General features: G+C 35.5%; 1 protein-coding gene across 1 annotated transcript in view; it reads left to right on the forward strand.

The window, feature by feature from the left end:
• Positions 1–13,166, forward strand: part of LOC108068126 (uncharacterized) — a 118,667-nt gene that overhangs the window by 2,955 nt on the left and 102,546 nt on the right. The window contains exon 2 of the mRNA XM_070219259.1: positions 11,092–12,028. The gene's annotated coding sequence lies outside the window, so the exon portion shown is untranslated. The remainder of the gene's footprint in view (positions 1–11,091; positions 12,029–13,166) is intronic.

Raw genomic sequence — 13,166 nt, forward strand, 5'->3', positions numbered from 1 at the left:
GCGTGCAAAAAGGGGAAACGAACAAACAAACAAACAAGCAAACACACACAAACTCTCTTCCGTATTCCGTTTTAGAGCTCTTGTGTGCTGGATTTTCGATTTGCATTTCTAAAAAGGCCCATAAAAGTGCTAAAACTAATGAAATCGCTTTGATTCCGTTGATGGCCATTGCCAGGCTCTTAAAAAAACGAATTAAACAATTAAGAAGTGGCCGAGAGAAAGGTGTGAGCACTTTTATTTGAAGGCTTTTCACATTTTTCGACGATGACTCGCTTTAGGTTTCCTGCATAAAGAACTTTGGTACTTAAAACTCAGCTACAGATAATAGGGAGAAAAAGTATTTACCCATGACGTATACGTAATATAATAGTAAATGTAATATTCCATTAGTGGGCACTTGTAATTCCCAATTAGTTCTAGCTAAATATTTCTTATCATTTTTATTATTATTACATTTTTATTAACTTTCTTAGCATGGGAATTTTAATTTATTATGCTTGAACAGTAAATAAAAAGCAGAGGAACAAAAGGAAGTTAAATACCTAAAAAAAACCACGAGGACAATGGCAATAGTTGAAATGTGGCTCGCGGATACGCAATGTGCCAGCGGCACCGGAACCGGAAGTTCTGTACAGTGTGTACTGGGTTAAAAACGAAAAAAAAAAACAACAAAAAATCCAAACACCCCACGAAACATGGCGGCAAACAAATGAGCAGACGGCGGTGGGCGTGGCGCCTTCTGACAGGCAGCTTAATTAAGATGGCCAGGATAATGCCGAAATTAAGACACAAAATGCTGCCGAGAAGGACGAGAAAAGTTTTGCAGCCGCCAAAGTTTTCCCAGCCAGACAGAAGAAAGACATATCAGACCAGATATTTTCTGGGATTTTTACGAGCCACTTCGATTGGTGAATGCCAGGACCACAAAGCATTCCATGAATTTATTGAATTAAATCCGTCGGGCACATTCTACACAAATGTCACCAATAAATTTTATGGTTTTCCAGGATAAGGGGAAAATACCGTCTTGTCTACTATGTTTTTTTTTAGTTCTTAACTCTTACTGGCTTTTATATATGTTTTTTTTTTGTGTTTATATTTTTTGTTATTCTACATTTTAATGATAAGAATCATTATCATTCATAAATAACTCAAAGTTAAACTCAGTTATAGGTGAAAACTATTCATTTAAAAAGTTGTTTTAATGTTAATTCAGTTTTATTGACTTTGTTCTTTTATTACTTAGGATTGGTAAAAAATATTATATTGTATAATATCAATTTTCTTATTAGTTTTCATATTTAGTCGATTTATTTTGGTATTTTATAGCTTGGGAATGGTAAATAATATTATATTCAAAAGTTCCTATTTTTCAGTTATTTTCCTATTTAGTTGATTTATTTTCGTATCTCTTTAAAACACTTTTGCATCTCTGGTGACGCCGACAGCCTGGCAAGTGCTTCTGTTTCCGTTGGTTCTTTGATTGCATTCGACTTTTGGCTGCAGTTCAGCCCCCCTTTTGTCCTTTGCACCCCCTTCCAACCTCCTTCCACCCACTCGAATATTGTTCTTTTGGCTTAAACCGAATAAGCTGGAAAGTTTTAGCCTGACAACGTAAACATAAAGTAAATGCAGTGCCAAAAACAAAAGTCAAGTCCACTCGAGTGTCCAACTGTTTTCCTTTTTTTCTTCTTATTTTTTTTGGGTGTGAGTGAGTATCTGTGTTACCAGAGTATCTGTGTATGTGTGTGTGTGTTGGCTTGTTGATGCGTGTGCATGTGATCTGCTGGCTGCGATTAGAAAATGATTTACACCTCTGGCTGGACTGCAAAAAGAGGAAAAGTTGGGGGAAAAGATGGGCATGGGCCTTACGACGTCTGCGAAACTGGTTAGAACTCTTCGTCCTCTTCTTCTTCTTGGCCAGCTTCAGCCCGCTCTTCTTCTTCCTCGCTGCATGCAATTACACATTTTATTATTATTAACGTTAATGTCGCCCCTGGGACGGCACTAACGCCCGGCTCCACATAAAAGGCGCTTATTAATAAGAAATTGCAATAAACTACAAGACACACAGCACAGCACACTGTTCAATCTGTTGTTACACTCGAAGAACTTTCAATATCAATCTATGGACTTTAAGTAACACTAGACTGCATAAGAATTATTCTGTTTTTATAATTTTTAAAAATTATTAAATAAATTAGACACCTTAAAAAACAAATATTATATTATTAGAAGATATAATATACAAGTTTAATTTATTCTCTAAAGTATTATTTTTTTTATGCAGAAAACCGAAACTTAAAATTATTTATACGTATTTATTATTACTATAATAATATTAATTTTCCTTTTAGTAACAAATATAATGTAAAAGCAAAAGAGATTCTTCTTTTTTATACAATTTTCTTAATTTGTAAAAAAGGTTGTCTTTGTTTATTCTTAACTACAACCTGATTTTTTTGTAGTTCTACTTCTTCGAAAACTACTATTTTTCAGTGTATTCAGGCACGATGGCGCTTAAAGGAGCAACAGCTGGTTCGCTAGTGAGAGGGCAGATGGTGGAAGAGGGACAGAGAGAAGGAACAGAGAAGAAGAGAGATCCTAGCCGGCAAAAACAAAAGCCACCAGGAGAAGCTCTGCGAAACAGCTGGCAAAGAAAGTGGCTCTCTTTACACTTACATGCTCTCTTTCTTTTGGACCCCCCGCCCACTCTCTTATCTTAACCCTTGTGCATCCTTGTTGAGAGTAAATCAAGCGCTCCACATATTTTATTAAGTTGGAAACCAGTAATAAAGTAGGAAGTTTTCTGCCAGCTGCGGCTCACTTACACACACATGCACATGCACACTCTCTTGCGGCGATGGGGTTGCTGTTGTTGCACTGCCTTCTGCACACGCGAATGCTTAAATTCCAGGAGCGGATTCGGCATATCAGGGATAAGTTTATGATTTATCAAAGTTGAGGTACATATTTGGAAAAATCGATGTATGTATATTTTTCCCCTCTTAAAAAAAACATTGATTCTAATTAATAATAATTTCTCATTAAAAATCTATTGCCTACTTATTTGGGTTTTGACCTTAAAGTCCCATTAACATAATACCTATTTTTCTATAAAAGTTCATCAATAAAAAGTCCCGCTTTAAGCTGATCCGCTCCATTCCTTCTCTCTTTCGCTCCCCCTCCCCCTCCTCTTTGATCCCTCTCTTCGTAGGCCCAAAACGTGCGCCTAACAAAATGCCGGTTTAAGTTTTACGTTGTTTGGCGGATACGTAATGTCAGTCAGAGAGAGAGATAGAGAGAGAGAGAGAGAGAGAGCAAAAGCGAACTCAAAGAGCGCGCGCGTCGCTAGTTGCTTTTCGTCTGATTGGGAACTCCAAACTCCAATTCAAGCTCCAACTCCTACTACAACTACAACTACACAGCAACAGCTTGTTGTTGTTGTTGTAACTGCTTTTTGTTTTTGCTTCAGTTCTTGTTTCTTTGCTTCTGCACTTCATTGGCACAGCAGAGGTCAAAGCAATGGCAATTTAAGGTCAGTGTATTTAAATAAATAAAATTGTTTATATACTAAAATATTGTTCATGTAAAATTTCGTCTATAATAAATTTATAAATAAAATTATTTATAAACTGTTTAAATATACTACAAAAGTATTGTTAATTTAATATTTTGTCCATAATATTTTTATAACATTTATTAATTTATGAGAGCAACTAATGACAGAAACAGCCGCTTGGAGTTGAATACGGACCTATTGCTGTGCCCGCTGCTGTGGCGAACGAACTGCATTTGCGGCGCTGCCGGCGTCGTCGTCGTGGGGACGTCGCTGCGTCCGTGGGATTTGGCCGCAGTAGGATTTTGGTGCTGCTCGCGCGAGGACGCTCTTCTCCCTGTCCTTAGACCCTGTGCTCTCTCTTCGCCGAGAGCGCCAGTCCTCCGAAAGAGCGTCGATTTGAAGCCGCGATCAGAAACAACAACAATTGTTACCAGTTTTCAGCAAAGGAGCACCGTGGAAAATAAAAAAAAAATAAAGTGAAATATAATATTTGTAAATTGGTGTGTGCGTGTGTGTAAGCGGTTCTCCTTTAATTTCGTTGTTTCTTTAATTCTTTCTTTTTTTTTTTGCGATTTTTGTTTATGTGCCAAACTAGTTTCGAGTTAATTGAATTTACTTTGCCGTTGTCAACCGATCGTCGCTGAGAAAAAAATAAGTAAGTGCAAGCTTGTTGAGGTGCAAAGGATACACGAGTGCCGCAGGACATTTGCGGTCACGTGGCAGCTGCCACCTGCAAATAAACGGAAAAACCGCCATAAGATTGGCACTATCCCGGAAAAGTATTTCGAAAAATAAAGATTAATGAGGGGTAGAAAGCTATAAATGGCAAGGACTTACAAAAAATTATAATAAATTATAAAAATAATTAAATAATTAAATAATATATAAATAATAATAAATTATAATTATAATAAATTAAAAAAAATACTTTAAAAATATTATTTTTATGGTTACAAATTTTCATTTAAAACTGAAATGTATTCATTCATTAAATCTTAGTGTTAAACCATCAAATATTTAACAAATATCATAAAAATGAATATTATTTTTCTGTAGATTGAAATTTTTATGGTTAAAAATTCGTTTTTAAAGCTTGTGATTTCAGTTTTAAAACGAGAGAGATACTTTTTCTATTTGGTCTTCCATTTTACTCATCTTTCATATCCTTTGGGACACTTTCATAAAATATAAATAAATGTCAGAGTTATGAATGTTTGAGTGGGTGGTGAGGGATGAGGGGGTTGGGGGCTCATCCTTTTGTGCGCTCTCACTATTTTTATATTAACAACAATAACTTGACTCTTTTGTCTCATAAGCAATTGGCTCAAAATGTTGTCGCGTCGCCGTCAGCTAAATCCTTTGTTTAGTCCTTGGCCATTAGGATCCATTTTAATTAAGATGAAGAAGTTACAGTTTTTGTTTCGGGATAAAACCAGAAGCAGTACCAGGATTTGAACAAAATTTAAAAATACCAGACATCAGAAAAAAGGAAATATGAAATAATATTTCTGTAATTGAAATCCTTTAATTTTTGGACCTTTAAAATAAATCTCTTTCTAGACAAGAAAACATTTATCAAATTGGTTATAAATGCTTTATATTAATATTGTTTTTAACCAACAAAACTTTCTAGAGTTTTACAAGTTCTTTGCTATTTTTCGTTGCCCAGAAATTTTCTTTCAATCTGCCCAATTATTCTGGAAATTTCCAGCAGCTTAAAACTTGCCAGCTGACAGGAGTTGAAGCGCGCACTCCTCACCTTTCAATTAGCCAGCAACTCTGAGGGAATCTAATTAGTTGGCCAACAAGGTGGCGAGTCAGAAAGTGACGGGTCCTCTGATTTTCAGGACTTCCTGGCGGCCGCCTGATTGGTTCTAAAAAGCGATCGACCATCAAAGGACGCGACCGCCACGCACAAAGTGTACAAAAAAGTAAACAAGCGAAAAAATCAATCAAAAGAAAGGGCGGCAAGATGCCAAATGCTAAACTGTCCAAATGTTTTGGCAGTTTCGGCAGTGAGTACTGAGAAAAAGGCATTTCGGATAGACCTTGAAAAAATATCGACAGTTTTCTATTTCTCGATATTTAATTACCTAATTTACCAAAATCCAGTTTTGAAATTAAAAATGTTAATAGAGCAGAAATATTTCAGTTTATTTTTATTTAATTTTAAATGTTAAACATAAAAATTATTGAAACTATTTTCATTTATTTTGCGGAAACTTGAAAACTTGAAAGCTACCGAAAAATGCCAGCAATTCGCGGGGCCTTTCGCTGATTTCGCTTATTAACTAAAATAAATCCGTCCAAACGGAAAGGTGCAGAAGGACAGGGCCGTTGGCCAAGTGCTACTGGCCAACTGGCTGACCATTTCCCTGTTTTCCTTTTTTTGTTGGTTTTTTTTTTTTTTTTGATTTTTTTACCTTGCTGCTGCTGCTTTATGTTTGCCTTTTATTTTGGCCACAAGTTCTAGTTAGTACGAGGCGGACGAAGGCGAGTTCATAGAGCCAAAAGAACCGGTCTTGGAAAGTCGTCTAAATGTTTCTCTTGGCTCGTGGCCACAGTGAAAAATGAAACGTAGGAATTTATAAAAATAAAATTAATATGGAAAATATAATTTAAGAAAGCTTTTGTGGCTTAGTATTACTATAAATAATATTTATAATAATAAATGTCTTTAAAAAATGCCTTGGGAATTAGAGCTTGAAAATTATCGATATTTTTGATATTTTGACAGTATCGATTCGATACAATCTATTTTTTGAAGGGAAAACTCGAGTTAAATAGCGAGTAAATTGTCGAGAATTTTCATACTCTATTTGGAATAACCTTCATTGCGAAAATACCTTCTACTGTCCAGTTAATTTATCTGGAATTATATATTTCTCGCGGTGCACCTTTTTATCCTCGTCCAAGTCGAAGTCTGAGACTTTTCGATGTCGATGCTGAAGGCCCACTAAAATGTCTGGCTGTGTGTGCGCTAGTGGCTTCTTCTTCCAGAGAGTATTCATTCCCAGAGGAATGTGTTAAAGTGTCTAAAGCTGTTTGCCCTCCCGCCCCTCCCTTTACCCCCTCTGAAATCCCCCTCACCCCATCCAAATAGCCAAATAGAAAACTCCGAGAGCTCCAAGAGCAGCAAAAAATACAAAGCCGAACGCATCAGAATGGCAAACGGCGATTTATAAGATAGTCTGCCAAGTGGATGAAAAATAATATCAAATATCAATTTAATGTTTGCCGGCTTAATTGACTTTTTCATAGCTGTGAAACAATTTTGAAAAGATTAAACATTATCATATATGAGTATTATTAGCCTTCTTAACGGTTATGATCAATTTTTCTAAAATATACTTAATTTTTAGAAACTGTCAACTATTTGATTACTATGGTATACATATATAGTGTAACCCCACACTAATTGCTCTTCGAGACTGAAATTAATCTTAGCCTCTTGAAAAAAAAGTGGCCAGGCCAAAAATTTTCATTGGCTAAATTCAAGTAAATTGAGTTTGAAGCTGCCTGCTTCCCAGTTGGTTTTCCTTCGTTCTTGGCTTGTTTGATGATGACATAGTATTTGCCCAAGTTAATGGGAAAATGAGAAATGAGTTAGCTATGGAAAGGACAGTGCTTGACATAAACTTATGTCAGCTATGGGAGAAACTTAAGAAAGAAATAAAAGAGTAATTGTAAATATTTTTAAATCAATTTGTGAGGACAAGTTCTTAATAAATATTTTTTTTAAATATATAACTTACATATTTCTTAGCTAAATATTAATTTTTTTATTTTATTTTTTTTTATTAAAGAAAAACCGTCAAAAGGGAAAATACGATCTTAAACCATTTTGTAGGTTTTTTTTTTTTAGATTTCAACAATGGCTTTACTTTTAGGTCATTATTTCTTATAAATAGGTTCTAAAACTGTACATAATTTTACGTTTTGGGTGTAGATTTATGGCTTGCACTGTGCAGGCCCTAATCCCAAACCCAAGGCCCAGCGCCCCCTGTAAATTCGACGTGTTCTAATGGAGTTTTTAAATAAGTAATCACTTGCTGTTGTTGGCTGGCAAGGAGTCTCGTCAAAGGCAAAAGGCGACTGGTTAACGGTTAAAGGCGAAAGCAAACATAAGCCCAGACGTTGCCCCGCCCCCGTTAACCCTTTGACTCCCGACTCCTGCGACAGCATACGGGTTAACATGGGAACAAAAAGAAAAGCCAAAAAAATCGCAGGAAACTCGGACCCTAATTGATTGTTAACTCGTGTGTGGTTCGTAATTTTTGTAGTTTTTTTGTATTTGTTTTTTTTTTTTGACTGGTTGGTTGGTTCCCCCAGCGAATTGAGTTGCAGGAAATGCGGGGGAGTCCCCATAAACCCCACACACACCCCCCTCACAATTATGGCTTAAAAAGTGTTGCTGGCATTTCGGGTCCAACAACTGCAACTGCAAAAAATAAAGGCCATAAGTAAACCAATTAGTCGCTCGGCAGTCGTAAGCTCAGTCTGCAGTGCAACTGTCGCCATCGCTGTCACTGCCAGGCGTACTCTAACCCCCGTGACCCCCCGGCTCCCCGGCTGACCCCCCGCCGCCCATGGTGGCCAACTAGAGTTGGCCAGTTGGCTTGATTTTTTGGGGAGTATTTTTAAAGGTCAGTTAAGAGGTTCTTGTGTCCATTCAACGTAGCTATGAATTTTTTAAGTTAAGAAGCTAAAAAATGTTGTCAAACCTGAAATCAGTATATCTCTGGAAATTAGTATATATATTTTTTGTGTTCTAGTGGCAATTAAAAAAATATTTTCTTACATTTTTTGTAGACCAAGAAGTATGATTTTAAATTATTTTATAATTTTAATCGCACTTGTAGAAGTTTTTGTCATCCTATAAAATTAAGTCAACTATTACCATCTCATAACCAACTTGGGTGGTATATTTACAAACAAATTTAGCTAACTTCGGAAATCGATTGTTGGCAGCACTGAAACTCGAATTTGCAGCACCAGCAGCTCGAACTCGAACTGCGGCTTTGGTATTGTGTAGTGTTATAAGCGCATTTGACTTTTTGCACAACGCAAAGTTGGTTGACAACTGGTGGTAAACGGGGGGAGTAATTAGGGGGCTAGCAGTCCCCTCCTCCTCTCTAAAAGGGGCTAAGCGCATGCAGTGGCTGAATTTTAGTTAGACAAACTAAATATTTTTCATTCCAATTCTTATTATTTGGACATGTTTTTCCTTATGATTTTATACAGAATAATTTCAAAAATGTATATTGATATTTGTTTTTAATTTAGAGATAGTAGGTTTTTTTTTTTTAAATTTTTAGGGTCTCACTGGTTTTGCATTCGAGACACATTGCCTGTCGGCTTTTAGTTGCAAGAATTGCTTATTACAACTCCCTCCCATTTTCCACCACCCCTTTTCGCCCGCTTTTCCTCCCACGCTTTTCCAGAGCGCTCAATGAAGCTTGAAACGCGCTTCTAAGTAATGGCAATCCGCTTTGGCTTTCAATTTGCTCCTCTCCACGCTCTCCCCCTCCCTCTTTCTCCGCCCCCCGCATCCCGCCCATTTGCCATCTCCCTTTCTCCTATTTTGCATATCTTGTACATATGCCCTTTGGCTTTTTTCATACCAACAGCCAGATAAAGCAGAAGAACTAGCTGCGAGAATGGGCTTCACTTTAGAGATGGTCGCGTTACAAAGTTTATTTTGTGAAATTAAATATATATTTAAAACAAAAAATTTTTAACAGAATCCTTTAAATAAGAATTGGGTTTTCTTAAGAAATGGTCACGTTAGGAATTTTATTTTAATTATAAAATAATTGTTTAGGAGGAAAAACTGATATTATAGGGTGGAAAATATGAGTGCGAATTTTGGACAAAAATTAACTTTTTTTTCGGTTTTTCAGTCATAATTTTAACAAATCAAGGCCGAGAGATAAACGAGCGACTGTTTTGAGCAGCTAATGACTTAAACTAACGACCCCTGTCACTTTTGGGAAAATTAAATTTTTCACCAATTTTCGCATTTTTGATAGGGGCAACATCATAATTTTTTGGAAAAAATGACAAATTTTAAAAATTTCTAGGTTTGAATGCCAATTGATTGGGAATTAAATAACGAGTTCAACGAGGTATGACATTCCATATTTGGACCATTATTTCCATTATTATGGCTAAAATACTGATATTTTAGGGTGGAAATATGGATTCGACTAAAATAACCTTTTTATGTGGTTTTTCGGTCGTAGTTTGGACAAAACATGGCCCACAGTCAAAAGACCGACTGTTTTGAGCAGCTATTGATCTAATCTAACGATCCCCATTACTTTCAGGAAAATTTATTTTTTGATCAATTTTCGCTTTTTTGATAAGGGGTCACATCATAATTTTTTGAGAAAAATTGCAAAAACTAAAAATGTTCAAGTTTAAATGCCAATCGATTGCGAATTTAATTACGAGTTCAACAAGGTATAGCATTTCATATTTGGACAATTATTTTCTTTGTTTCGGTCAAAAAACTGATATTTTAGGAATATGGATTCGAATTTTAGACAAAAATGCGTCGTAATTTGGTCAAATCAAGGCAGACAGCTAAATAATAAATATATAGTTTGGAACTATATAAAAATTACAAAAAAAAATCTTAAAATATCGATTCTCTCGTTTATTTATAATAATTTTCTCTCAAGAGATAAGAGGGTCTCATCACGCTCCCAGCTCTAGTTTAAAGTTTGAAGTTTGAGAGGGAGGCGCAACAAAAGCCTGTAAACGTTACTAATGTTGCACTGATGGGGGAGTGGAGTGGGAGTGGCAAGAACCTGCACTCGAAAAACCCAAAGAATTGCATTCTAAAATCAAGTACCTAAAACCGCTTGTCATTTAAATAAAAATAATTCAAATATTAAATTGGCCAAATTATTATTATAAACTAGAAATAAAGTTTAAAATATCATAAACTATATTCATAAAAAAATAATTAAAAAGGGTTCACATTTATTCTTTCCGTGTATGCTTATAGTCTGCAGTGGAGTGAAGGTGGAGAAGTTGTACATATTATTGCATTTTGTAAGTAAAGTGATTTCAACATCGTTATTTTCTGCCGCTTTTTATTTCATCTTAAGCTGCTCTCTTCCTTCTCCTGGCCCGTTTGAAAAACTTTGCTTTCTGTTCTTCGTTTTTTTGTTTCAGTTTTTATGGCGGGTTCCTTTGGCAACTAAAATTTCGACCTAGAACTTTTCAAAAAGTCTAGGAATATGGGAGAGGAAAAAGAATGGGCATGTTGATAAGTTAAGAGCAAAAAGGTAATGAAGATGATGGGAGGAGGAGTGGGATGAATGGGCTGGGATGTCCACGGCTTAAGTGGCCCTTAAGTGTTTCGCGGTCCACTCTAATGGTGCCCCCAAGTTGAGTTGATCGACGTTATGGGGCAAAGGAAAAATAATGGATGGGGCACCGAAAGGATGGGGTAAAAACCCAAGAAGAAATGTATAAATGACACTTAATAATCAATATTTCTGTTCTATTTTTTTTAGGTTTTATAGCAACAATTTATCAACGAGAATAAAATCTGCAAAAGATATAACAATTAAATATGGACAAAATATAAGAAAATAAAATTGTGATGATATGGCAATGGCAAAATAAACTTATCAAAATTAAATTACAAACAAAAAAATATAAATCTTAATAATGTGATGGTGATTTCAAAATTAAAACAATAATAACAAACCACTTTAGAATTGTGATGAAAACTTTAAAATTTAACCAAAATAAAATAAAGAAAGTTCAATTAATTATAATAAAGACAAAATACAGCAAAATTACTTATAATGCATACGCAAAAATTAAAATGTGTTTAGTAGTGTAAATGTGTAAGAAAGACTGGAAATTAAAAAAAAAAATGCAAATACCACAAATGTGTACAACAAAAGCCGCAAATAAATAGAAAAAAAGCTGTGCAACCGGAATACCGCAAAAATTAAAGTGCCACAGAAAAATGTCTTTAACCATTTCAATGTAATGCCAATTAAGCCAAATTCGTATTTAAGGCTCATTTTTAAAGCTGCAAAAATACTGTGTATGAAAAATTAACAAAAAAACAAACAAAAATATAAAAAATTCAAAGAAAACTAAAGAAACCGAGAGACACCAGTGGGCATTCAATCGAGATCGACAGCAACATGAGTAAAACGACATCAAAAACTGCCAACTGTCAGTAGACTAGTAGCCTGCAAATGCACCCGCAGCGAAGACGAAAAAAAAAAATAAATAAATATATAGATAAAAGGAAAAATAAACAGCACTCCCTAGAGTTTAAATTGCAGTTCGATTTTGCAGTCAAAGCCGGCGGCTTAATTACGCAATTAAATTATATATTTCGAGTGCCATTTTGCAGTCAGGAAAGTTCAAAGACCCCAGAGGAGGACCCCATCTAATGCAAAACAACAGGAGATAACTTAATAATTTCTGGTGAGTTTTATATCGAGTTTAATGGGGTCATATAATCAAATTAATGACTTTTAATTGAATATTAATAATTAAGTATTATATCATAAGCTTGGAAAGTAACTTGATCGTTGTTTTACAGGCAATAATATTAAAAAATCCATAAAATTTATTTTTAAACGAAAATTACTTGATTTTCTAGTATTTTTTCCGTGTTCCGGTCTTTTTGCAAATTTCAATCATTGGGAACCCTCTGGAAAAGGGGGAAAATAAGCTTAGTGGGCTATGTAGGCCACTTCTCGTGGGTTAATTGCAAAAAGTTCAGAGTTGACAATTCCTTCTGTGCGGGGGAGGGATTTGAAATTGTAGAGGGTAAGGACTAAGTGTGATGCACTGAGCCATGTTTTTTATATTTTTTCTTTACGCAACTTTTGCCTGAAACAAAAGTCGTTTGTTGCACTTCTTTTGTGGCGCCCCCTCTGCGGGGGGTTAGCTAATCCCCCCATCACCCCTCTTAATCCTGTGTGGCATGTTGGTAATAAAAGTTTCATTGACTTTTGCACTAGAGTTGACTTCAATGGCTTTTTATTGCCGCTCTCTTTTGAGGGGACTTTGCCGGCTTCCAGTCCTGCGTTCTAAACAACTTTTCCCCTTACCCACAGGGTAGCTACAGTGAAGATTCGCCAGCTTCAACTTGATTTGGAAAACAAATTAAAAGTGTCAAGCTGTGTACTAATAATTTATGTCATCACTAGCTTTTTTTTCAAGTTCTTCATTTTTTTTTTTAATTTTATTATCTTTCTTGGATTTTTCCAAGTTGCCTAAATTCAGTAGACACATTGTAAGCTCTTTTTAACGATCCCCACGCATCTAATTCTCATTTCTCCTTCTCGAGTTGGCAACGAAAAAAAAAAAAATTAATCAACAATTTCCGCCATTAAAATGAAACGACAAATTAGCCCGGCTTTTTCATTTCCACTTCATCAGCAATAAATGAGAGAATCAAGTGTACTGTGTCTGTGCTGCGCTTTTATTGGCGTTGAGGAATTGAGCGATTGCGGATTTAATGAAATTATCAGCATTATGTAATGAGTGTCGGAGGACTCGTCGCTGTAATGACTTCATTTCGAATGCAAAATGCGAACGATAATGACGATAATAA

This window comes from Drosophila takahashii, chromosome X, assembly GCF_030179915.1.
Source record: "Drosophila takahashii strain IR98-3 E-12201 chromosome X, DtakHiC1v2, whole genome shotgun sequence".
Taxonomy (NCBI): Eukaryota; Metazoa; Arthropoda; class Insecta; order Diptera; family Drosophilidae; genus Drosophila; species Drosophila takahashii.